Source organism: Anas platyrhynchos, chromosome 3 (assembly GCF_047663525.1).
Source record: "Anas platyrhynchos isolate ZD024472 breed Pekin duck chromosome 3, IASCAAS_PekinDuck_T2T, whole genome shotgun sequence".
NCBI classification, from domain to species: Eukaryota; Metazoa; Chordata; class Aves; order Anseriformes; family Anatidae; genus Anas; species Anas platyrhynchos.
In genome coordinates this window covers 75,594,966-75,622,868 of record NC_092589.1, presented here as the reverse complement: position 1 = coordinate 75,622,868, position 27,903 = coordinate 75,594,966, and the positions used below count along the sequence as shown (strand labels likewise).

The window sequence follows — 27,903 nt, the reverse complement described above, 5'->3', positions numbered from 1 at the left end:
TCAAACTGGTGTATCAAATATAGAACCACAAAAAGTCTCCAAAAGCTATATAATAGAGCTTTGACCATATTACATTACATATTATGGGCTAATATTTAAGCAGTTTAAAAGACTGGAGATATGCAAAAAGATTGTTTAAAGCTACCTTTACACTCCTCTCTCCCTATCTTGCCCATTTGCAGTGGAATACTTGAACAAAACAAAAGGAATAGATGATAAAAAAAAATACTTTATTAGATTACTTTTAAGGCAACCTATTGTACTATTGGAATTATATATCTTAATTCCAATAGTATAATTCATTCAGGCATTGTAGCACTATCATTATCACATTTCAGTCTTACCTGTGCATGAACATGGGTCATTTGTTTGGAATTTCTGGATATCTGCCTACTGTTCTAAACACTGGCATTCACATTGAAATGACCAAATTTTCAACTTCCACCTTGATAAAATCTGTACTTACAGAAAAGATGTTTATCTCTGCAGATGTTTATCTGCCTGAAGTTAATAAGATGATGAGCATCTTCCACTCTTCCAAACAGTAAACATCATATATTCCTGTCTATTTGTTAACTGCCTAGTAAAGTGTAAGCAAAAAAAAAAAAAAAAAAAAAAAAAAAAAAAAAAAAATCAATGAAAGAAGATCAGCAGGAGTCTTGGAAACTCAGCACTTCACTCAGCACTTCACAGAAAACAACCATAGGTTTTTTTGCCATTGACCTGTTTCTGGCACCACAATAAAGGATTTGTTTTGGTTATCAACAGGGAGCTATAACCAGAAACAAATATAAGCATAAAAGTTCTTTAAATCAGTTCAGTGTTGTAATTGGGCATTTGAATGTCAAAGATAAATGCTTCATAATTCAAAGGAAAAAAAAAATGAAAGAATGAGCATATAGCAAATGATAGTATGTGCAAATAGGAAACAATTTATCGGTTCAAGGAGAGAAGTAAATTAGTGTTCCAATTATTATGTTTGCAGAATTCCTTTGTGAGCAGTTCTTCTTGTTATTAGACAACCCAAAACAATTCAGTTTTGCAGGGTAAGTTTTCCAAGTAGCTTATGGGAATTTAACCATATGACTCCAAATAAGGCTGATGGGAGCCATATAACTGATCTCCGTGTACTAATATGCTAAAGGTATTTATCTCACAGATAGCTTTTAAAGGTGCTTAGACATTCTCTTCAGAGTGATTAGACTCTGATATAAGGAGGACAACCTGCCCTTGATAAATATTTGCACATGAAAGAAAATTATTTCTCCAAGTGTTGTTTCTTAGTTTCACTCAAAGGGAAAATCCACCTTAACTTATTTAGATAATAAACAACTCTTTTTGCACTGAATTTCCAGTTTTATCCCAAACTATCTCTTTTATAAACAGACTTTGCATTACTTAGGTAAAGAAGTTTATAAGATTGGAATTTCTAAAAGGATCTTCAGCATGTCTGAAGTGATAACAAAACCATTATAAGAAATTATTTTAATGCACAAAAATATAATATTTCTCCCATAGACACACAGCTCCTAGATCCATTAATTCATGAATGTAAAACCACTTTAGATGCAAAATGTTTTGTTCCTCTTTAAAACATTTTTAAGTCTTTTACCATCAAAAAAAGATTTTATCCACCATGCTAAAAAAACACGGGAGTCAAATTCTTTTTAGAGAAAACAAAAGCACACCAGAACTCCTCAAGCTTCAAAGAAATAGGATTATATTTCTAATACATTTTCAATACGTAAAGCACAGAGATATAAAACAAGCAATTTCATAAAGTCCCCATTCTTCAGCATCATGAGTAGCCTTGAAAATAAAAGGTACGTCATCACTTCCCATTGTTGCCAATGAGCAAAAGACAAATACTCACATCACTGGCTATCCTATTTTCCACACAACTTTACTTATAAACAGCACAGAATATCTCTGCATACAAAAGCAAACATATTTACCTCAGAACAAGCTGCACGTTAGGCTACTTGTGTCCATACCAAATGCAATCCTCAAGTAACAGGTCTTGCTGGCTTTCCTTGCTTTTTTTCACACACACCCATGTGGTTCTGCCTCTGAGGGGCACCTGTGAATCTTCTTTCTCCCTGAGAACATGTCCAAAACCACCTTTTTCTACGCAGGCTTGTCAAAGATGATATATCACACCAAGTGAAAGGAATCTGCAATAGAGACCCAATATGCACATTTCATTTACTTACTATTTGACACTTTTGAAACTTGAAATTTGAAACTATTTGACAGTTTCTGGCAGTTACATCCAGCTCAGTTAAACCCATTTTTGTTGGAAGAGACAGACCATGCTCTGTTGCTTTGTGTAAGGGGATATCTCTCCCTAGTAGAGAGCTCACAATCCATTCGCCCTTTATTATTATTGCATATGTAGCGTTTGTTAGCATATATATACTGTCATAAGTCAGTATACCTTAAATATATATATATATATATATTCATTACAGTTAGCTTGATTGAGATTTGAAGGTTTAAGTCTTCATAAGGTGATGAGACCACACAAGGGTTCTATCTCCAAGCAAGTGTTGTTTTTTCATTGTTACAATACAACCCTTGATGCTTCTTTGGCACCACCAAAGTGGTTTTTAACCATTCATGCTTTCTTCCTCTATTCTCTCTCTGTCACACAAATACACACACATAAAGTCTGATTTGTATTAACTCAATGCATTAAGGAAAATAATAAATAGAGGAGAAAGCACATGATAACCAAACAGAACACATATCTTGCCCATTCTCCGCAGCAATGGATGTTTGCAACAAACCAAGGATGACAGTGTTTCCAACAATATAAAACTCTCAGACTGTAAGTTACTGCTTTATCTCATAACCCTTGTAATATATTTGAATTATAATACTCTCTAGAGAAATGATCTCACAAATGACTTTCAGAGGGGCTGTGATTCATGTGGTTACCAGTGGTATTACAGGGGACTCCTTACTTAATGAAGTAAGCTGATACCTAGTATTGTACCCACTAATCTGTTTCTTTTTCATTGTATTTGTGCTTTTCTAACTACAAAGCAATGGACTGAGCAAGAGACATATTTATTACTATCTTAAGGAAAAGCAGAAAAGGTGACGGGTACAGTTGGCACAAGTCAATACTCCTACAGGCAAACAATTGCTGTATTTACTGTAGGAGTGTGTATTGTATTAATGAAGAGTGAATATTGACTTAGTTAATAGCAATGTGCCAGTAAACTTTCAGAAGTGACCCTGGTTTTGTGAACTCTCCCATGAAGGTAGATCCCATTATCTGTACGGATTCCTGTTCATTTATAGGGGCCTTCTTCCATGAAAATAAGATTAAAGGACTAGATGACTAACAGCAGAGCAGTTTTTAACAGTTATAATGTAAACTTTTATCAGTCCATTACTTTTTAATTATTCCCACAGTTCCTAGGAATTCATAAATCTCAATTTATTCAAAGTCCAGACCTGAACCTGGAAAGTTTTACAGGTAAACATGCTGACATTTCAAATATTTCCCTGAAAAAAAATTGGAAGATGATTGCTTTTTCTGTTTGCAGGCTCGTAGTTCATAAGTTTGGAAGCACATTCACTGTTTCAAGACAGTCTGTATTCCATTTCACACATCATTTGGATTCATGAAAAAAGTAAATTAGATTAGAAATAGTAAATTGGTGTGGGGTTTTTTGTGTGTTTTTTTTTTTTTTTCCTCCAAAATGAAACTGAAAAGTCCCTTAAATATTTCTGCAAGTATACTAAGAAATAAAAGAATGAACACAGTTTCGGTAGTTTTTACAAATACTAGTAAAATAGAGTTGTTGTTTTATTGTTAAAATATAGGTAATATTGTCCATGATAAATGAATTCTTCTTTAAAAGGGTGTCTTACATATAGATTTCAACACTATAGACCAATAATACTTTCATGGAAGGCTGTCACATTTCTAGTTTTTAACAATAAATTAAATAAATAAATAAGAAGAATATGAAGTTTTTCACAGTATAAATGCACAAGCTTATTCAGTGTTATGGATCTTTTTAAAAACTTGCTGAAGCGCCAGTCTTACCCTTCGTTTACAAGTATCTATTTCTAGTCAGAAAAGGGTCTATCTTTGTTTCCATTCAAGCAAGCCACGTGGACTGAAGATTTAGATAACATTAGCTGTTAACACAATATCTACCAACACACTAATTTTCCTCTCTAACTCCCTCAAATGGATCTTAAAATCTGTTGAATGTGCATGATATAGTCTTGTTTTCTGTATGCTCACTGTGTATAAAAAAAAAAAAAAAAAGACCAAACCACAGTTAGCTGTACCCCTGTTGCTGAGGTCTGCATAGGACATGTTGGATTCACACTCTGGAACACAAATTCTCATGCAGCAAAGTAAAATCAGCTGTATGACAGCACTTTTCTTCTCTGTCTGGAGACAGGAATCTCCTTCCGTTATGTTACGAGACAACTGGGATGCTGAAGGGAAACATGGAGGTGAAGTGGTGCTCCCTTGAAAGCACTGCTAGATGTGGGAAGAAAAAGTTGTCCTATATATCTCACCCTTCTATTGAATTCAGATAGACCTTAGGTCCCTCCCTAATTAATTTGAAAGTGGCAGGTAATTCCAAAAAAATTGCAGTTCCAAACTGCACTTAAGATAAGACACAGTCTCTAAAAGATTGCTGTCTTTCTTCATTGACTCTGAGGAGTGTAGGCAATCAGATCCTCATTTTTTGCCTTAGACTAGGTAGACTTAGACAAATATAACCTTTCTGGCTGGAGGACAGTCAGTGATAATACAGGGCAATTATGTTTTCTTATTTCTCCTCCACCATATGTGCGATAATTTGATTATGGTGATGTACATTAGAAAAAACATATTTTGATAGAGACTAAATTTCTGACTGATGCATCTCTGATTTTGAGACAGCTTCTTAACTTCATAGTTCAAAGAAAGATAAGATAATGCTTGAATAGGTTGTTTGCCTCTTGATATACTATATTTTGCCTATAAGCCTCAAAAGACATTCCTTGGTGATTCTTAGAGAATTTCAGTCTCATAGTAAATAAATATTTTCCTCATAAAAATCAAGATTGTTTTGGCTTTTTTTTCCTTTCCCTGGAAAATTCCCCTGATTAAACATACCATTTCAATTTATGTTTAAAAATAAAGTCATTTTTATTTATAAGGTTTCTTTATAATACCACAATATTTAGATACATAAACAAATTTTAATGTGGATGGTTCTACAGTTCATTTCCAAACACTATGGTCTGACAGAGCTTACCCAGATGATACATACTAGTCCATCTACAAGAACAGGAAAGTAGACATTATGCTATTCCACATAAAGACAACAAGAAAAAAATACGTAAAAAATTTTAGAAAAGGAGGAAACCGTGTTTAAAGTAAAAGGAAACTGGGTTCTTAGGTCTTTTTTTTTGCTTTTGAAATATGCTTTTTGAAATATGCTTTTGAAATTTTTAATTTTTTAATTCTGTATATTCTACTGGTTTTATAGATGTTAGGGAAATATTTCCATTAATGATTTCAGCTACAGATGTACTATTTTAAAATGACATTGATATATTTTTAGAAATTTAATCACAATCACAACAAAAGTAATTTCAACAAAAAAATGACTTTGTAGAGAAGTCCCTTGACTTGTTTTCTTTTAGACGAATGTGTACATTCATGCAAGTGATACTTTTAAACATTTTAAAGTATATTTTTATTAATTTATAGATTTATAAAAAATGAGAGAGAAAAAAAAAAGGGGGGGGGGAGTGTTGAGTACCCTGAAGAAAAATTAATAGGACTGTCCTCTTTTTGGAAGCAAGAAAATCCAAAAAGCATCTAAAAGCATCTAAAAAGAATTGTCATTTCACATAATGATTCAGCTATTAGTCTATTGGCTATCAGTGGGATATATATATATTTTTTTTAATGAAAATTATTAAACATATCAAAATTGAGACGGCACAAATCTATGTAACAGCATTATACAGAACTAAAAAGCCAAAAATATTTCTGAGGTTTGGAATACTCTACTCAAGTCACCCCTGAAATTTGTTCTCTCTGCTTGTCAGAACAGTATTTAAAAGGTCTAAGGAGCTCCAGCAGGAAAAGCAATGGACCAAGCAGATGGCTCAAGGGAGACTCTGCAAGACTTGAACTAAACCTTAATTTATCTTAAATTTTCCTCTGTCATCAGTACAGAGTGAGGAACAGAAGGAAGATTCTGCAGACATTAAAATGTGTTTCTATCTTTGTGTATATGTCACTTTTGAGCTTCCCTTCTATACCTTGCTGCAGTAGCAACAAACAGAAGTAGCTCCAGCACAACACATGAGGAAAACCTATCATTACTTCCTCAGGAATATGTGTAATTGTGTATTTAGTGAACTCATGAATTTGTATTATGTATCTAACGTCCAGTGACCAAACTGCTGCACCCTTCATACACATTTTTAACAATACACCATGCTTATTATCTGTAAATCAGATAGGAATAATCCACATTTTATCACGCCTAACTGAATGATAAATACAGAGCAGTAAACAATTCTGGCTTCAAATAGTTTACAGTCTGAAAAACATGACAGAAAGGTGGAAGATGTACTATACACAAATAGTGCAATGTCTGTAACTAGAAAGTTAGCTCCCTGCTTATTAGTATTTGAGAGAGTATTCAGGGCCAGGAAAAAGAAGGAGGAATGGCATAAACAGACAATAAGAATACAATAACAAATCTGTTCTTTAACTTAGAAGGTCCCAGCTTCAACTTCCTCTATTCCTCTGTTCCTTCTAGCTGCAGTTTCTCCCAAAGTTGCATGTGAGTCCTGTATTGTGAATACAGGGGAAATGACCCAAAGTCTATTCTTTTCCTCAACCTGTAGTGTACCAAGCTTCACTCAGCTTTATTTTTGCTTCTTTTCTGTATATTTCTTTCTTGCATGAATCATAACCGAATACATGATAACTCATGAATTATGATTAGAGCTATCATTACAAGCATGATTGAGCACTTGCTGCCAAGTAGACTTGCTTAGAATTGCAAATTCTTTTATGTTTATATTTACAGGGAGGGAAAAAAAGATCAAATCTAGGACTCCCTACAATTTAGGAAATAACAGAAATAAGGAAGCTTGATTCTACCATTTGTTTTTTACTTAATATGGACTTCCTTTCATTTGGCTGAGGCTGATCTATTGTTTCAAAAAGCGCCCCTGTGACAGAGTGGATTTATTGTAGAGGAATTTGCTGAATTACAGTTCTGTATTCACTTTACCCGTGCTTCACAATTTTCAGGAAAATTTAAAAGTACTATGCCTACTAGATGTTTTTTCTCCATGTGCCTAGAGACACGTGTGCCTATCATAGGTATGTCAGTGTAGTGGGATTTCCCTTTCTAGAAGCCATGCTGACCAACCCTTTCCAACAGACTTTATTCTGTTCTGCACTACAGATGCTACCATGTTGCCAGGGAAGGAATTTGAGTTTGCAAATAGTTTCGCTTGGGAAAAAAAAAGAATGGATGAAAGTTAATTAGGATCACTCATGCTTAACAAATTATATTTTAAAATATGCTGCCTAATCTGCTATTTTTGTTACAATTATGCTGTCTAATCTGTCAATCTAATATGTCAGTCTAATCTGCCATGGAAATTGTTTATTAAAGACAGTGGTAACTATAGACAGAGATTCTGGACTAATCCAAAAACAAAGTCTCCTTATTTTTTCCAACATTTGCATTTCAGTCATATATAGAAAAAGAGATAAATGAGAACAGAGAATCACCAAAATCCCTTTGTTCTGTTTGAAGTAAAATCTAAAACAATAGCCTGAGAGAAAAGTAAACAGAGAATGGGAATCTTTTCTTTAAACATATTGCTGGAGACTTTCATTTATAGTTATACCAGAAGACAACTGGCCTTACAGAAGCTTTGATATCCCCAGCAGGTGACTGCTATTTCTTTGAATCCATTTTGACAGCATGAGTTTATTATCTTTCTAATTCTTCAAGATGAACTAAGAAAAACAAACAAACAAAAAGCCAAAAAGAATCATCCACATAGCTTTGCCTATCTACAACTGTCAACTAAGTGGAATGAAAACTCATTTCTTTCTCATATATTACCCCCTCATTATTTCTCCTTTTTCAACAATTAATTGGTTTAGACAGCCAAAGCTGTGCATTTTCCAATACCGTCAGACTGTGAGCACCAAGGCAGATGAAAGCAACTTTTTTAAGAGGCACATGCTGGGCTTGATTTTGCCAGCATGGTGAAGAACAGGTGTGAGATTGCAAATCTGTAGCAGGAAGGTTGCATGTGCCATTCAACACCGGGAAGACAGACATATAATTTTCTGCCTTTACTGTTTTTTTTTCTCTCTTCTTTTGTGTACCTTTGTGTTGGTGTCTTTAAGAACACAGAATCCAACAAGAACAGCAACAGAACCACATTCTATCCAATGTATTTTTTTTTTCACTTTCACAAAAAGGGGGGAAAAAAAGGAAAGAAAGAAAAAAAAAAAAAAACGGCTTTGTCTTTTAACAATGTCTCAAAGGATATCATAACAAGCTTCCCTGAAAAAACGTGTTGCCATGTGAAGAACTAATACAGCTAAACCAATGAGAATTAGAAAAGCTGTTGAAAGGAAATCTTTAATTTATACTCTACAGTACAAAATAAAAGATTTAAATATGGGACTAAACATAATTTACAAATGGAATTAGCATAGGAATTTGGACCAACAGAGTTAGACTAACTACCACAACATGAGTTAGCTTTTTAGTTACAGCTTTATCAAAAGAGACATGCAAACACCTTTAACATTCCCTGTCTTTTTATTCTTTTAACAATACAATAATAGTATCTGTAGATATTATGAGTCACACACCAATCACCATCTTTCAGTATCATACAATCAACAAGGAAGCTGTGGCTGGAACTCACAAAAAATGATTAACATTGCTCACCTGGATTTTCCACTCCAGCAGCCACTTGAAAACCACACTTCAAATTCATCTGATCTAAAGTTACCTAGCTGGTCCATAAATATTGCTGATTCTTCACTGCATTCTGAGGACCACTGTCTCTGATTTTACAGCCTTGTTTTCCTCTTCAAGTTCAAACATAGTACCATGCCTAATGGATATTATCTCTGGAACAGCAACCTTTGCATAGTACCTTTTCATCACCTTCTTTCAGATAAACCCCATACAGCTCAAATTTACACTCATCAATTGTTGTAGACCATTAAGATTTCTGGTCATTAACTTGTTGCCTCCAGAGATCCTACTGAACTGTTTTTCAAGCGCTGGAACTTACCCTCCAGCCCTGTAAAACTAGAAGCAGCCCTAACTGAGGATACAATACACAGTGAAGGCTTCAGTACACACTACTTGCCACTAGGCATTCTGCATATGCCAGGTAAGCAACGAAACACAGGAAAATAATCTGACTTTCAAGAAAGAAAGTTGGTGGGTATTTTTTGAAAACAATAATAAAAAGAAATAATTTTGTGACAGTGTCCCTTGGTTACTTTTGGTTGGTCCTTGCTCATTTAATTAATTAATATTTACTCTTTAGCATAAAAGGATTTGTGGGAAGAATATCTTCTACAAGGACAAGAAACACAGAGGGAAACAGAAAAGGCAAGCTTTTTGAGTGCCTCAGTTTCCATCAGATCTGAAAAATTATATAAAAAATCGGTAACTAGAAAATAGACTTAACTTTTCTGAGTGAAATGAAATTACGTTAACCAATTTGATGACTTTGGAGAAAATGTTAGTCAGAATCCAGTGAGCAAAAATAGAAAGTTAAGAAGTTGTTAGCTCATCTGGAGCAGAGAAAGAAAAGGGTTTTTACTATCTCTGTTAAAGAAATAGGTTAGCTGAAGAACTGTATGGACCATTAAACCAATGTCTTTATTGAGACCTTTATTTTTAGTAGCAAGTAGAGCTATGAATTTTAGTGGGCAGGTTCATCTTCTGAAGGTGTCTTTGAGGATCAGGACTGAGTAGTCAGAAACACGGTGAAAATGCTCTCATACTGTTAAGTGGCTGTTTCTATCCCTTATAAATTGTCTGAGTTCAGTCTAGCACACAACACTCACGTAAGTGCACCTATATTGTTTTCACAAGGTTACTCAGTCCATTGCATGAAGTATACCACAGATTGGGCTGAACATGCATAGGACCTATAGATTTTGATGGTTTTGTTTTCAGGAGTGGTAGTTGTGGAGAACATTGCATTGTTCTGGCACAGTCTAGTTCCATTTGACTTTTGTTGATACACAAGTTTATTTCTTAACATAAGATTTTCAAGGCCAGGGATGGTTTAAAAATTATGAAAGAAGTCGTTATCAGAACCTTAGATCTCAGTCGAGAGCGGGTTATTCTCAAGGGTACATAGTTAAGGGTTTTCTTGCATTCGTAGGTAAAACTCACTTTGGCAAACAAATATTTTGTACTTAATGCAGCCTTTAAAGTTAAATTCAAATATGCTACTTTGGCATTATAGATTATTTACTCACAGTAGAGTATTATACTGAGTAATTCAGGAAGTAAAAACAAAAAAAATTAAAAAAAAATTAAAACACTTTTGTGACAAATGCTGATAAGGAACCTGTTTTCTAAGTGATTGAACATGAAACTCTATGGAAACAACTGTGTATCAGTTAAGCTTAGCTTGTAGCACACGTATGTTTTTAAATCCTTCATGGACGCTTCTTTTGTTTATTACAAACTCTCTCTTGCACGCACACACGCACACAAAAACAAAAAAAAAAAAAAAAAAGACTTTTTTTTTCCTACTGTTGCTTAAAATTCTCCAAAAGCACTCTTGAACACTCATGAAGGTTTGGGCATAAAATCTCAATCCAACACCATTCTTTAAGCAGGCTTTCTCCAGTGGGATGGATTTCAACTTTACTGAGCAAACACTGAAATGGCTAATTTTCATCACTGTGATCACAATTGCAGGAAAAAATGAATTAGCTTGACAAAGTAGAGTTATTAGCAGACTAATGAGAGACTATAACAGAGTCAGTACTCCTTACCAAACTATAATAGCTTCCCAAATCTTCTCTATGCATTCATTTAATAGGAAAAAAAAAAAAAAAGATATTAAAGCAAAGTAGAACTGATAATCACAGAAAGGAGATGATCTTGGCAAACTGGGAGTGGTAGAAAGAAACCATTACTGATTGTAATGAATACTCAGTTTAGGTTAATTAAGAGTAAGGATTGAACTAGTTGAAGTAGGTATATGTTTCATTTTCCAGTGTATTCTACTATGTATCAATGTATCTTGGTATGAAAATTTATCATTATATTTTATTTATGCTCAATCAATGCAGTCCAAAAATAATGATTACATCTTCTCTAATGAATTTTGTGACATTAAATAAATATGTATAAAACTAATTACCTACAGGTTTTAAAGGTACTTGCTTTCATGTCCTGGAACTTGAATGTTCAACAAATCCTATTTTATCAGGGAAGGGAAGGGAAGGGATTTGTATTTCTTGGTAGATTTCTTTTTAAAAGAAAGGTGAAACAGACAACACATGCATTCCTTCCAGTCAAAATTGCAATGTTCTTATTATCCACGCAAGGCAGGGAAAGATCAGTTCCCTCTCCTTGAATTCAAATTCATCTTCCTGCAGAGGACGTTAACACTTCCAGTACAGGTTAATATGCTATGTCTGGGCAATACAATTGATAATTGCAGGAAATTTCTGAGTACATATGAAACCTAGCAAGACAGAGCACTAAACAAATCAAAATGTTATACTATTTCCTCAAAAGCTTTGGAAGTGAGGCTTTATGGGATGTGTCTGTATGCTTAAACAGTACATGAGGAATTGTATTGAGCTGGACCTTAGTTTGCCCACAACGAAAAATCATTAGTTCCCTACCTAATTTTCTTTTGGACTTTTCTGTTTACTTTTCTTCAAGACAAAACATAGTTAAAGGATAGGTCATGCTGGAGACCCTTCCCAGACCTCTGAACTCATCCAGCTCTATACATCCCAGGAGGCATCATATCCTCATATATTTCCCATGATTCCAGAATCTAATGTATACTTCATGTATCTCCACTTTCATTTTATGAAACAATACCGTTGTGAGCAGTATTGTTTCAGGCATTTACAAATTAAAAATAGCACACACAAACAGCTTTATCTTCAAGACATGGAGGACATGACATTGGACCCAGTGGAAACACAGAATCACAGAATGCCTGGAAGGGACCTCTAGAGGTCATCTGGTACAACCCCCCTTCTCAAGCTGGGCCACACAGAGCTGCTTGCCCAGGACCACATCCAGGTGGCTTTTGAAGACCTGCAAGGAGGGCGATTCCACAAGTTCTCTGGACAACCTGTGCCAGTGCTCAGTCACTCACACAGTAAATAAGTGCCTCCTGATGTTTAGACAGAATCTAGTGTTCTAGTTTGTGCCCACTGTCTCTGGTCCTGGCATGGGGGACCACTGAAAAGAGCCTGGTTCTGCCTTGTTTCTGTCTCTTCTGTCTGGGAGCCCAGAACTGGACACTACTTCAGGCCTGGCCTCAACAATGCTGAATAGAGGGGAAGGATCAACTCTCTTAAACAGCTGGTGATACTTTACCTAATGCAGCCAAGGAACCTTCTTAGTGGCAAGGGCACAGTGCTGACTCATATTCAACTTGTCCACCAGCACTTCTAGGTCCTTTTTCTGCAAAGCTGCTTTCCAGATGGGTCCTGGTGCCTGGGGTGTGGGACTCTATAATTCTTGATGACATTCATGAGGTTCTTGTTGGCCCTTCTGTACAGTCTGTTGAGGTCATAGAATCATAGAATCATAGAATATCCTGAGTTGGAAGGGACCCTTAAGGATCATCAAGTCCAACTCTTGACACCGCACAGGTCTACCCAAAAGTTTAGACCATGTGACTAAGCGCACAGTCCAATCTCTTCTTAAATTCAGTCAGGCTCGGTGCAGTGACCACTTCCCTGGGGAGCCTGTTCCAGTGTGCAACCACTCTCTCTGTGAAGAACTTCCTCCTGATGTCAAGCCTAAACTTCCCCTGCCTCAGCTTAACCCCGTTCCCGCGGGTCCTGTCGCTGATGTTAATGGAGAAAAGGTCTCCTGCCTCTCGACACCCCCTCACGAGGAAGTTGTAGACTGCGATGAGGTCTCCCCTCAGCCTCCTCTTCTCCAGGCTGAACAGGCCCAGTGCCCTCAGCCGTTCCTCGTACGTCTTCCCCTCCAGGCCTTTCACCATCTTCGTAGCCCTCCTCTGGACACTCTCCAACAGGTTCATGTCCTTTTTATACTGTGGTGCCCAGAACTGCACACAGTCCTCGAGGTGAGGCCGCACCAGCGCAGAGTAGAGCGGGACAATCACCTCCCTCGACCTACTAGCGATGCCGTGCTTGATGCACCCCAGGACACGGTTGGCCCTCCTGGCTGCCAGGGCACACTGCTGGCTCATATTCAACTTGATGTCTACCACGACCAGGTCCCTCTGGATGACAGCATGGCTGTGAATTAGCTACTCCCCTCAGTTTTGTATCACCTCTAACATAAGACCTAAAACACAGTGTTTAACCTAAAATAAACTGCTCCTCAGAGGGTGTCCACACACATAGCAGTGTGGTCACTAACTAGTGAGCATTATTTGGACTTGAAATTTTCTAGAATCAATGCCTGTAGGAACTAGATGCAACCATCATGACGCAAATGTGATCAAAGTCACAAGTTTATATTTAAAGTTGTTCATTGCCTGTTCATCTATGTTAGCACTATCTACTTACCAAAAGGATAACAAGGCTTTGGTCAACAGGTTTAACACTTTTGGTCAAGGTCCTGAAGAATTGTCTGTGCTCTTCACAAATTTTGCCGCACAAAATGTGCTGTGCTCACAAGACCATGTGAAATTACTGTAATCCTGTGGAAAGACTATGAATATGATATGAATATGACTGCATTATTTTTTATTTGGGGGAGATATTTTCAAGTCATAGCTTAACAAATTTTACATATGAAACTCATGCACTGTCCTAAGCAACAATCTCTAAGTAGCAACTCACAATTTACTAGAAAAAAAAAAAAAAAAAGAAAAAGAAAAATAGATATTAAACTACTAGTGATAAAATGAACTGATAAACACTTGTCTTCCTAATATGTTTTCTGGATATGCATATTATCAGCACAGAAAATACTTTCTTTTAAATTACCATTGGTTCCTTATAAATGTAAAGGGAACCAAAACAAAGTTATTCATTTGCATAAATTGTGAAAAAAAAAAATCTGAACTTGAAAAATATGTTGCATTTAAGATTTAAATCTTTAGGATGCTCAGCCATTATGAACAGATTACCTAGGTAGTGCTGCTGAAGCCAATAGTATATTTGTTCTCTTTAAAAGACAGATTCCACTCAGGAACTGTGATTATCATTTTCAAAGACTGCACATGACATATATCGTACATGAAATTCTTCTTTGCAACTTCACATGGGAGGTGGTATGACGTGATATTTCCAGGACAACAGATTTTTTTCAGGGTATAAAAATTACACAAAGGGTACAATTGAAAAGAACTTCTTTATCATTTACACATGAAGGACATTGACATTTTTATGTCAGATGAGGCTCTCATACCATTTTCCTTTAAATTTTCTTATGATTCCATCACAACAGGAAACAAAAGTTTCAGTCTGCTTTCTCTTCCTATTGTCTATTTTTAGCCCAGCCTGGAATGAAGCTCTTCCTAATCAACTGATGGTCCAAGCTTAGTTTACCAACTTCAGTTTGCAACAGCTTAGCTTAGTGGCGTAAATTTAGCCAAGGTTATCAGATGAGTAGACAGCATGGTAGAGCATGAGCTTTTTCATGTACACATAAATTTTGAACAAGAGAACAACTTCGAGGGTTGGATTTTTCTTTGCTTGTTTTTGTTTGAACATGCATATGAAGTTAATAAGGTGCTCTCCATAAGTGTTTCTGCTAATGACATGATTGAAAATAGATGAAACATTTATATGATGGAAGAGAACCCCAGGCTGCTAAGAGTTGTGTCAGCCAGCAAGCACATTAGAGAAAGGAATTATAAATCAGTAATGGTGATAAACTTGAGTAGTGGCCTAAAAATATAATATACAATCCAATAAAGACAAAACAATCAACTACGCAAATGTTTTTTTGTGTTGGGAACGACTGGGGAAAAAAAAAAAAAAAAAAAAAAAAAAGAGAAAGAGAGAAAAAAAGCTCTTTAGAAAACTATCTAAACCTTATAGTAAAACAATCATGTTCTAAGCATGAAGCAACAGTGTCATGCTGTACTGAAAAAGATAAATGCTAAAAAGAGATGCAAATATAAATATCATTTAGAAAACATGATCTTAATTCTTCTGTTGAGGTGCACTGTTAAGGCTCCAGCTGAATACTGTGTCCAGTTGTGGACATCAGACTTCAAAACTGATATGAACCAACAAGAGAATTTGCTCTCCCAAGCAAATAAAACTATCAGAAGTCTGAAAAGATGAGGACAATTTGGAAGTATTAATAGTGTCAATTTAGTTCAGAGAAAAAAAAATGTGGGGCGTGGTAGTACTCAGTAAACATTCAGAAAATATTCTGAAAAGCTATCTTACCAAAAAGCAAGACTCTTTTAATGTCCACTACAAACAGGACAATTGAGTGAGCTTAAAGGAGTTTAGGTTGCACACACAGAAAACCTTTGTCAGCAAAACCTGACAAACCAGGGTTTGTCAGGCTCTGAAGCTGCCTGGGCAGTTTTGTAACCTCCATTGTCAGAGGTCTGAAAGAGGGTTTAGGTCTTGTGGTTTCTGTTTTAGGGCATCGATATCTGATGGATATATCACCGTAGACTAAATAGCTTCTTGATGTCCCTTTTATTCTCTTTTCAGTGAGTCTATGATTAGATTAGCAGTGGCTTGGGTCACACTCCAGCAATCTTTTTACTATGCTTTTTAGAGCTGATATAAGGAAAAGGAGTGAGGTATAGAAAATCAAAGTGAGGTGAGGAAAAAGATGAAAAAGGGAAGGGAGAAGAGCAACCGATAATGGAAAAGAAATACAGTGAAGGATGGAGAACATCTCATTGAGCCCTATCTCATTAATAAATGTTGAATTTGCAGCTTTGTACATAAAAAAAAAAATTGCAAATTAATTTATCCTGGGAAATGTTCAGGCCCAACTGGATAAAAGCCTGAGCAATCTGATCTGAATTTGGATAGGAGGTTGAACTAGATTATCTCCTGATGTCCCTTCTCACCTGAATTATCTTATGTTCCCACAAGTTGCTACCCCACTTTAGCTCTGTACTTAAAATGATCTTTCCAAATGAATACCTTAGTCTTTTAGATACGTAAATGTAATTTACACATTAATGGTCTTGCACAAATATTTCTGATTAGAAAAATATAGAGTGAAGACAAAGAGTACTTTTCTTTCTAGAGAAATGTAATAAAACCTTCTAGATCTTAAATCCCTAGCAATTAATATGGAGATGGCTTTAGAAATTCCTGATTTGTAGTTGTTTAAAGCAGGGAACTTGTGTCATTAATATTGGTTGGTGAGAAGCTACTGTAGCCCTAGATAAAATGTAATTTTTGCCAGTGTTCCGGATTTAAAAGCAGCTTTAAAGCTCCCTGACTCAAACATTTAACCTGATTTATGGGTTGTGCTCTGAGAGTACTAAGCCTAAGTCTCACTAAGATCACTTTAAATGACTTTTAAAATTAAGTAAAGAGCCAAATGTAACCACTAATCTAAACATACTGTGAAATATTAATTATGCATTTTAAGTGAAGGGAATAAACATGAAATAATTTAATCTGTGATATATAATAAATCCCTAAATATATCCTTGCTGAAGGCATTTTTTAAATAAACACTTGTTTTTAAGCCACAAAGGAACTGAAGTAGAAACCATTATTTACTGAGTCAGAAGCTGGTTATTAAACATTTTTTTTGTGGTCAACTCTTAAAAATACAGAAACATTTCTAAAGGGTGAATACAGTGAGAGAAAAGTAGCCTAATATGAAAGTGAAGGAAAGATGTTCTGTTAAGCCTGGCAATGTTCATTAATGAGATACAACTACTTAAGATTAATTGTAACTGCTGAGCCAAGGTAAAATATATTTTGACATGCAGTTCTAATATTGGGTTAACATATTACACAACTACAAAATCTGAGACCAAATTTTAAAATTGTACTTCCATAGACAAATTGTTTGCAGACCCCTAGGTATACATTTCTCCTGTTCTGTCAATATGCAGAAAGTCCTCTGTGCAAAGTTCCTCGTGCTGCAGAATATAAATATCATGTTCATGTTCTAAATGAACCAAGGGCCTGCTAACACTGGTTCCTTTTCACCGGACAATCTCATCAGTGCTAGAATAAGATAGGTCAGGAAGACCTTCTTGGCATGTAAGTATGATACTTTTTACTATTCTTCCAGTCCTTCTGTACAATTTGAGCACTACAAGGCCATGCACCAGTTTACTACTGAAGAGATGTCTTTTTTTTTTTCCTATTGAGCTATGCACATATAAGATACATACATTCATACATTCCATAGGGTGGCTATTAATGTTAGAACTATTTTAAGTGAAATCCTACTGCCCTCCCAAATATATTAAGAAAATCAGACCAAAAACATTAAGCTGTGGGGTTTTCCCCTCATGACCTTTCTTTAATCTAAGTAACAGTGCTATCTCAGAGAACACTCTCCTGGGGGATCTGGAGATGTGCATATACAGATGTGAGTATTTAATAAAAGAGACGTTGGTAACAGTCAAGATGAGAACAGTTCAAATACTGTATAAAGTATGGTTCATGTTCAGTCTTTTTCTTTGGCAGAGCAACTTTAGGCAAGGGCAAGAAGAAAATTGTATGAAGTCTGGACTCAGCTTTTTCCCACCGAAGTTACTACCTTTCCATCTTTCCCACACAGAATTATTACCTTTCAGTTTTGATCCAAACAGCCCACAAAATACAGATCTATGTCTGGAATGATGTATAACTTACATTACAAGTGCCTAGTATATTGCAAGAATATTCCCAGGACTCTACACCATGGACCTTCATAAAGTCACACCAGATCAGTAGTAAGGCCACTATGGCCAAGAATCAATCTAGCATCTTTTGCTGACTGTTCTGTTTTTCCCTAGAACCTTTATTTTTTCCTTCTAGCTTACAGTTTCAATAAGCACTCATATATACACCTCTGCTACTGAAAATCTGCTCTGTTCTAGTCTGACTTTCCACCTTTTCTTCTGAATATATGTTGATGGTGTACTATCTACCTTTTCAATAATAGCATCACATCACATTGGTCACCATGTAAATAGGTTTGTTCTAAATATCCCCATAGATTATTTTTCCCAGTTTCTGAACATTTTTTTAATATTATTAACATGGTAATGCCCTTACTGAACAGTTACAATACCAGTAATCTCTGCTTACAGCCTAATTTCAGACCCTGTGTCAAGAGTCAGACCTGGTTATTGTCTATTTCTCCATAAGCCATTAGCCACTGAAATCATTGGAATTCTCAAGTTTAAAAAACACCATGAGCTCATCAACAAATGGACTCAATCTCTACAGTGTTTTACCATAAGAAGAGTGTCACTGCAGCAGGGAACAGGTTGGTTCCTGTGTATGTATATATTCGTACATATACCACACTGTGCACTGTGTTGACATACTCTAGAAAAAAAAAAAAGTGTACTGAGTCTCTTCAAGAGAAGACATGCCACAGAAGTACATGGCAGCCTCCTTACAACACAACCGTGTTTCCTCTGCAGACAGCCACTGCTCAGGTTAAACAAAGAAGTGTTAAGGTTATTTGCTACCATTACTGTCTGTCTTCACACAGAGAAGAACAGAAACCCAAGGACTGGAACGGGCTCTTTCCCTCTGTGGAGCTTGAAATAGCAATCTGCTTTAGTTTTCACATACCCACACACCACAGTTATAATTGCTGGAACTAATAAATCAAAACAAGACATTTCACGGGAAGTTACAACAAGACTTTTTTTTCTTAAGAAATAGATATAATTTGAAATATTGTCTCCAAACATCACTATTTGTGCAGTTCCATTACTGCAGACACTTGGGAGAGGAATCGAGAATTTTAGAGGAGCAACAGAGAGTTTCTATTGGTAGTGGAGAGGTAGTATTTGTGTACCTCTAACATTGGTATATCAACAGGAGAATGACTTAGCTGCACATATAGTGCTTGAGTAAATGTATGTTTGGAAAGTACAGACATATAAGGGCAGTGTCCATTGAACTGGAACTCTTTGTCCCCCTAAAATTGCTGTATCTGCTTAACCTAGGAATTTCCAATTCCTCTAGCTTTCCCTGATGATTTCACTTAACCCCTAATGAATTAACAGTAGAGAGATAGATCACACCACAATTCAAGGATCCTTAGCTGAAAAATATACTTAGTAGGCCCCCAAGTACACTGTATGGCAGACTTAGACCAGCACTCAGTCCATGAACAGCAGCAAGCTCCAGAGCAACCAGGTGTCCAGTGAGTAAAATCTGTTCAGGAGAGTCTGGGCCTTAATATTCAGTGAAAACTCTGGATGCTTAAAAACAGCAAATACACAAACACACACAGATAGGTACATACACATTTACATTCATATATATGTGATTGCATATAATGTATCACAATAATAAAAAACTTCTGGCATCCAGCAATGGGCAAAATCATACTTAAGACCACATCCGTATCCTATGTTGTAAAATAAAGCATTTTAGCCAGCTTGTAAACATGCACTGTGTCATGTTACAAACAGACAGATAAATAAGGAGTTTTAATTGTTTAGCTTTTAATATGAACCTTTGTTTACTGAGTTAATTGATAGAATGGACTTGTGTCAATTTACAACAGGCACCCTAAAATCTGATCTCTGAAGGAGTGGAATACTTCTAGACATACATTTGCTTCCAAAAATGCTTGCAATTTGTACTTAAGTGGTGACAAGTGATGCATGGATGAAGGAGCAAAACATCCCTTTCATGCTCAGTGATACACAGGAAGATCATATACACGTTCCACAAAAGATATTGCACATCTGTGCTCTGAAAGCTTGGCTTTCAAACCCTCCCAGGACACAAACCTCTCTTTAGAGAAAAGGAAAAAAGGTACTTGCATTGTTTTATTTTTCTCTTGTGCTATAAAATATTTCTCTCTGCAGAACTGCAGCTAGCCACTGTTACAAAGATTAAGGAGGCAATTTACAAGAAATAAAAGCATTAAATTTAATGCTTCTGAAGTTTAATCCATGCACAGTTTGCAACACTCAAGTGTTCTATCACACACAATGCACACACCTACAGTCACACACACCCATCAGCAACAGATAATCCTTTCAAACAGCCCACGCTATATCACAATCACTGAGAAAATGATCCCATGCATTCAGGAGCACAGTAGGATTCCCACTCAGAGCTATTTGACCTTTGCCCAGGTTCCAGTGATATGCTTTTGATCAGATGATTTTCAAAGGCTAATTTCTCACCATCAGAAAAACCACACTGCTGACAGCAAGTTTGTAAGTTTAGAAATACTGTTCTACTTCTTGAATTCTTTACAAACAGCTTGTATTACACATTTTAGTTGTTTTGCTATCATACATTAGTTTGGATTATTCTTCTTTATCAAAAGACTGTTCTGCCAGTGAAAATAAACAGCTACTTAAAGTGAAAAGTAACTCACGATCTGTTTTCATCTGACTTTCCTTTTATTCCTCGTTTTCAAAAGTAAGCTGATCTATGTGAGAGCAGATTCAAAATCATGTTTACTGACTTTAGTAGACTTAAAATCTCATGCAAAAGTTTGCACTGAAATGAAGTTTTGAGGGTATTGTTTGTTTGTTTACTATGGCAATACCAGGATGATTCTGTAAATAGCACAATCCAACCAGATGCATTGTGTACAAAATGTTTGCATGCATTTTATTACTTGTTTTGAAGAATGGCAAAATGTAATATTTGGAGGACTCTCTCTGATCTCTATTAAAATGGTGTGTTGTTATAAATATGGCACCTGTCAGCTGGCCTCAGGTCATGCAGAGGTATTTTGCATATGGCTGCATAAAACTATGGCACAACTTTTTATAAGAATATGTGAAAACAGAGAATACAGAGAAAAGGCAGCCAAAAACTTAATGAACAGTTTACTTGAAACTATACTAGCTGACAATAGCATCACTGATCAACTCCTTAGTGAATCCAGCCCTGTGCAAGAGGCTAACTTGCTGGGTATTTGATTTTCACAGCTACAGAAGAGATTGTGTTGTTTCTCAGAAACTTTTGCTATTTCTCTCTTAAAAACCTTGGTGCATCATATACTGTATATATTTATTAAGTGGTAGTTTTATGGTTGCTGAAGAGGTTAAGTGGCCTAATATACTGAGTGCAAGGCCAAAAGCCAAGAACTCCCAAGCTCTAACATTGTCTCTGACACTCACTGACTCACTGTGTGGTTTGTATTTAACAGATGCCATTTTTCCCTAAATGAAGGCAATATTTTTTAAGAACCACAAAGACAGCAGCAAGGGGTAATTATTATTTTACTGTGTTTTGAAAACACAAAGCAGCAAATCTATAGATGTGAGGTTTTCAGTTTTCCTCAGTAATATGGAGAGGAGACAGATTTTGCTGGAGACTGTGCCATCAGCAGAAGGAAAACCAGTTGCTAAGGGAAGATACTTGTGGGAACTGTGGGATGAAGCCCAGACCAAAGGAAGCTGTTTTACTTTCTAATCAGGACAGAGCCAATTGCAGTAGTCTCTTGGGCTGCTTGACCTGCTGAGGATGCTGTGCCCGACCCCCAGCTCAATTAGCACCCATCTCCAGCTGGCAGCAACAAGCACTATCCAGGGAGAGCAAGCGGACCTGGTCCAGCAAGGGCACTGTGCCTGGAGCAGGAGCCAGCAGGGAGTGGGGAAAAGCACAGTGCCACAGATGGGTGACCCCACTGGATTGCAGAGCCTATGCCACAAACACTGCTGCTGGGCAGCCTCTCCTCAGCCTGGCCTGGAGCAGCTTGAAGCAGCTGTGCCAGTGGCTTTCCAGACATCTGCTCCTCACTCCCGCCAATGCTGGGAAGTCACTGGTCCATATCAAGAGCTAGTTTACCAGCCCAAAGTCTGCAGATCATTTTGGACCTGCATCAAGACGTGGAGAGAGATTGTAGCCAGCCAGCAGTACTTGGGCCAAACCTGAGCCACTTGGTTTGTTCCTGCCTTGGTGGGACACACAGCACTCAGGAAGATTCTCCTGTACATCAGCCACACACTGGTTTTAAGATCAGAGGTATGATGTGCATGACGTTAACATTTTCTGCAGAATGGGAGGTCCCTTGGGAACAACAGAAAACCTGGATACTCCCTACAATAAATGCTGTATGCCTTAATCTTGCAGTCACTAAGTCTCCTCTGAGTGGCTCAGTGAACAGTTGTTTCAGGGGCAGAAGGGGCATTCTTTCAGATTCAAGTACAGCTTTATCTGAAGTTAATGTGGACTGTAGGTGATTTTCAAAGATTTTCATAAATTAGTGAAAAATAACAACAGTAAAAAGAGACTCTTCTGGACACAGTCATAACTGTAGTCTTCTAAGCCTACTAATGAGATCCTAAGGCTTAGTCCCTAGTCCCCAGGTCTGCTGACATATGCTAGGCAGCTTTGTAGGAATGCTTTCTAGTAGCATTTCCAATTAAAAGCAATGAAAAACAATCTTGGGTGTTTCTCTCCCTCCCCATAGTGCTTCCCAACAAGAAACACTCAAAGTATTTCATTGTTTGTGTATGGGTTAGGAAGCCAGTAGACAAAAACACCAATCAAATGCACTTTAAAAATAGCAGCAGGCTACAGTATTAACTTTAAAAGCTATTAGAAATCAATTTGGACTTCAACAGAGCCTTAGGGGTCGGCTGATGTAATGGAAGGCAGTCTATTAAATATAAAAGTCAATTATGCAACAAGTTTAGAGTTCTTGTTCTCCACAACAACAAGAACAACAACAATGTTAACAATGATAAAATGCAAAAGATGCAATGCTAGCTTAGGCCTTCATCTTGTCACAGGCTCACAACCCAAGGGTGTGTTAGTAACAGCTATAGTCCTATGAGCAAATCTGAGTAAAGGACAATCAGGCATTTGTAGGAACCTGAATTTAGAAAATCGTGAAGGTATCAACTATCAGAGGCATCCTGGCCTGGTGTTTGGGGATGATGCCTCAGTGATATTTGGAGAACATCTTAAAAACTCCTATAAAGTGTAATGCCACCAACCACATAAAAAACTTTTACCAGTGCTGAAGTAAAGCTTAGCAAAAAAGGAGATTTCAAGTCTTTCTTAAATATTACCTGTGTGAGGTAATATTACCTATGTGAGGTACCTTGAGATTACCTCTCAAGGATATCTCTTCTCATTGGCGCTTTAAAATGTACTACACATACATAAGGTCATAACGACTTCTTCCCTAAATCTCTATACTTACGCAAAAAGAACTGGCAAATGATGGGAAAAAATTGTTCCTCCATCCTGAGTCTGTCAGAAAAGCTTAATTCTAGCAGCCAGCTTAAGCAGGAAATAACATACCATACCATAACATAACATATGACAAGAGGCAGAGGTGAAAGGAATAAAAAGGGGTTGTTGCTACTGGCAGTCCCCTGATATTAGTACAATACTTTCAGAAAGCTAGGGTAGGTGAACTTCTTGATTTTGGAAATGTCATTCAGTTCAAGTCACAGAGCAATTAAGAAATACACGAAAGGGTAGTTAGTTTTCTTACAAATTCTAAGGCGAAATTCCCTTATTTAGGAAAATTTAACAAGAAACAGAAATGCTTTCCTTTTATATTTTCCTGAAATATTTTTCCTAATTTCACCTTTTCTGATACATGTATTACATTTTTACACCCAAAAGGAAAGTAAACATTTCCACATACTAGCCTGTGGTCTCTGAAGAGGAGGGTTTAAATCAACTTTAAGAAGAATTCCACAGGGAAATATGTAAACCCACATACTTGCTGAGTCTTGTTTGGTATTACCAATGCTGCTGAGAGCCATTAATAAGAAGAGCAGACAGAGAGCAGAGTGGGCAGAAGGTGTTTTAGCACTGTAGGAAGGCCTGAGCATGTTGGGATAGTTCAGGACTAATCAGCGAGTAATGAAAGTCGCTGATTTCACCTACATGGTGGAAATATACCAAATCCTGCGAACAGTGAAAAAAAGCACATCATTACATTTGGTGCTATTGTGCAAAAGATTTTATACTGTGAGAAAAGCTTATAGTTAGGCGAGAAGAGGAACCTAAAGCGCCTGAGAGACTAATATAAACGCCAAAGGCAAGCCAGAAAATATTTATAGCTCATTAGTGCCCTCTAGTGTACGCTGTGCAAGCGATTGAGGTAGTTTTACGTGAAGACGAGGAAAAATAGCGAAGTCCAGAACTGTATTTTAAAAGAAACTAAAACATCAATTTCCAGAGAACTGGAGTGTCGTGGTTTTTTTTGTTTTTGTTTTTGGTTTTTAAATTACATATTAAGCTTGAGAGATTCTGGGGTGAGGGGAGGAGAGAAGGAGAGTTTGGAAATATGGTGATAATGCACACAACTTCTCTCCCTTGTTTATTGGCAGAATAGACATTTTGCTTGGAAAACATTTGCTTTACAGACCCTGTGTCTTCCAATTTATTTGCATTACATGGCAACAGAAGGATTGTTTCCTGACTTTTACAAGGCAAGACAAGGCAACAGAAGATATTAATTCCAGCGCATGACAAAGACCAAGGGAAGAGCTTTCATTAAATAAAAATAAATAAATAAATAGTAAAAAATCTTTCCTAATCTCATTTCTTATATATGTGTTTTCTACTCCCACTTAGGAATCTAGAAGGATTTAGCACAAGTTCTTCAGATACCAGAATAGGTAAAACACTAGAATAATAAATGTGATCAAATATTTCTGAGAACAATGTACCCAGAATGCTTTATATACAGGGGAGCAATACTGCCTAAGCTAAATAAATTGAATTTTTAGCATACAAAAATATGGTTAAGTGGGGAAGAAAATGACTTTTGCAATTTATCTGCACAAAAATCTTATTATTATGACAGCTTTTAATGAGAGAGACAGAATGGAGGTAATCTGTACCTGTAAAAGAGAATGGAAAAATATACTCACAAAAAAATATTTTTTTCGTTGTTAAGCACTTGATTGTGAACAGTCTCCATGTGATCTTGAATATAATCCTTCATGTCATTATGCCCATAAAGGAGAATTGTGCCTATTTCTATGAATTATCACTTGCTCTACCTGCAGCAAAGCTCTCTGCTTTCCCTGCCAACATTAATGCTTTTCTTTTTCTGCTCACTCCCTGCTCGGTTATCCACATCAGTGAGTGGGATTCAGCTGTTCCTTCATAGGAATGTGCAACATGGACGTACATATTTGTGTATGTCACCTGCACTGTGTCATCAGTGAAAATACATACGTACTAGAAAGCATGATTCACCTTACTTTCAATGAAAGCTCCTTGAACCCTGGAAAGGCTAGTGCCTGAGCTGATAGGCTCACACAGAAAGGGCTCTTAAATTAAACAAGATACATCCCTGAGCTTGGTCTCCAAATACTGAGTGCACACCAAGGATCCACTTTGCCTTCAGATCAAAGAAATTCAGGAAGTTAGCTGCTCCCTTTTCCCCTGCTCTCCTGCACAGGTACAAAGTTCAAGATTTTTTTTCACTTCCAGCTTTGCTCATCCAGAATACCTTCTTTAATGCAGCTGCCCACAGCCCATTTCTGGAACCTATTTAATCAGAGTCATTTAGCTACTGCAATGATACTGAGCCTTTATTCTTTCAAGCATTCTCTTGTTAGCATAAATCAAGAGCAAAAGAACATTTGAAACCCCGAGGACTCCATATTGAATGTCAGACCTATGTGATTTGATGAACTGGGATGAAAAAGATCCCTCAAATGCTAGAGTTTATCAAGGGGCAACTGACAAACTCTTAGCTTAAGCACTGCTGACATGGCATTATTATACTGACATCAATTGCCACAGCAGATAAAGTACATGAATTTGACAAGTTCAGTCTTTCAGGGAATCTGATTTGCTAATAACTATTTTACAAGGACTAACTTACAGATGAGATTAAAAATTAAGGAGTCAAGCTCTACTCTCACAAAATCATCAGAAAGTACCCCAATGTACATTCAATGATCATAGTGAATATCATCTAGAAATGCTAATTTGTTCATTACTTAAACCCAGGAAAAACAGTCTTATTCCGGATTTTGATTTTGTTTGCCTGTTCTCCAAAAGCGTGAGGTGACTATATTCACAAAGCAGCTACATTACTTTGATGGCATACCATTGCACTTCCACTGAAATCATTATCTATGGCAATCTGAGTTATGCTGGTGTTTAATGTAACAACAAAAAATCAGATTTAGAAGCTGTAAAACGATAGTTAAGGTACATTTTTTCTTATACCGTGTTACCATGTCTGAACTACACTGTGCAAAACAACATAGGAAATCAAAAAAATCTCATATTTGAAAGAATCCTTAAGCAATAAGGAGCAAACAGATTACCTCTTCTAAACAACCACATACTCTCTACCTGGATTTTGAGCCCAATTTTCATCTTTATTCTTTGTAATCCAATAGAAACACCCAAGACCCTACCTGAGATGAGGGGTGCACTGAGTTGTATTCATAGAAAAAAAAAAATCTTACTTGAAAAACTACAGACTGCATAGAATGAAAAAATAATGGGGCATTTTTCCATATATTTTGTTCATATTTGGTATTCACACAAAGTCTGTTCTTTTTCTCCTGTGTACTTAATGATTTTATGTGTTCATAGAGCAAACTTACCACTGTCTTAGTCAAGTAGAGGTGTCCAGTATTCACCTTGCCAAATGATCTGAAGTAGCCTTTATTTTGCTAACAAGTTCTCTGCCTGTAGATGAAGGTGACCACATACAAATTGCATAGTTAGAGTTTCCCATAGGTCTAACTTCTGAATCTTGTCCAGGTATTGTCTACAAAGTACTTGTTGGTGCATGCTGAAGTCATGCCAATGAATCCTTCAGCAGCTTACAAACATGAAGGGCTGTGTGACAGCACTGAAAAACATCCCATGCACACCTGTTGCGATAAAGCATCATTAGAAACCTCTTGGTAAAACCATTTTTATCAGACCACCTCAGGACTGGTGAGCTCCAAGCAAAATGAGGTTCCCTGTCTGAAGAGTTCATACTTAGGTTGGATAATGAATGGAGCTGTGAAGCTACACTTGAAGTAAGAATAGTTTCATTTGTTGCTAACCTTGTTATTTTCTGAACAGCAAGAGAATTTGAAAACTAGACATTTTATTTGCTTTCTTGGTGCTGTGAGAGGGGGGATAGCTCACAGCAGTAAAACTGATTTTAGAACTTCCAAATACATCACAAATCAGAAATTCTGGCTTTCAACTGATTCTACTTACAGCCAAAGAAAAATGTTGAACACTAAAATAGCTGCAGCAGGGAATTCATTCAAAGGCAAATAAGATACCATTATATGACCCAAGAACAAAATATTGCTTCTATTCTTGATGCAAATAAGAAACCAAGAAATAGATGGAAATTTCAAGGTGGTTCAGAGTCAAACATCATTTATATTCAATTAAATTTCAATGCTAAAATCTGAGCCAATTTGTTTTCCATCTACTGTGTGTTTTATGCCATGGTGCCATATGCTACAGTTTGGAGTACTGTCTCCATCAGTTGTCTTTTAATTGGCTTGACCTATGGGAAAGATGGCAGGAAACCAAATTAATTATATCAATTCACCTCATGCTCTATAAAA

General features: G+C 36.6%; 1 long non-coding RNA gene across 1 annotated transcript; it reads right to left on the bottom strand.

Annotated features, from left to right (window-relative positions):
* Positions 1-466: 466 nt before the first annotated feature.
* Positions 467-13,490, bottom strand: LOC140002223 (uncharacterized). The gene is made up of 3 exons (XR_011808452.1): positions 12,633-13,490; positions 1,956-2,174; positions 467-580 (listed from the first exon to the last, which is right to left on the bottom strand). It is a non-coding gene; the product is annotated as an uncharacterized lncRNA (long non-coding RNA).
* Between the last annotated feature and the right edge of the window lie 14,413 nt (positions 13,491-27,903).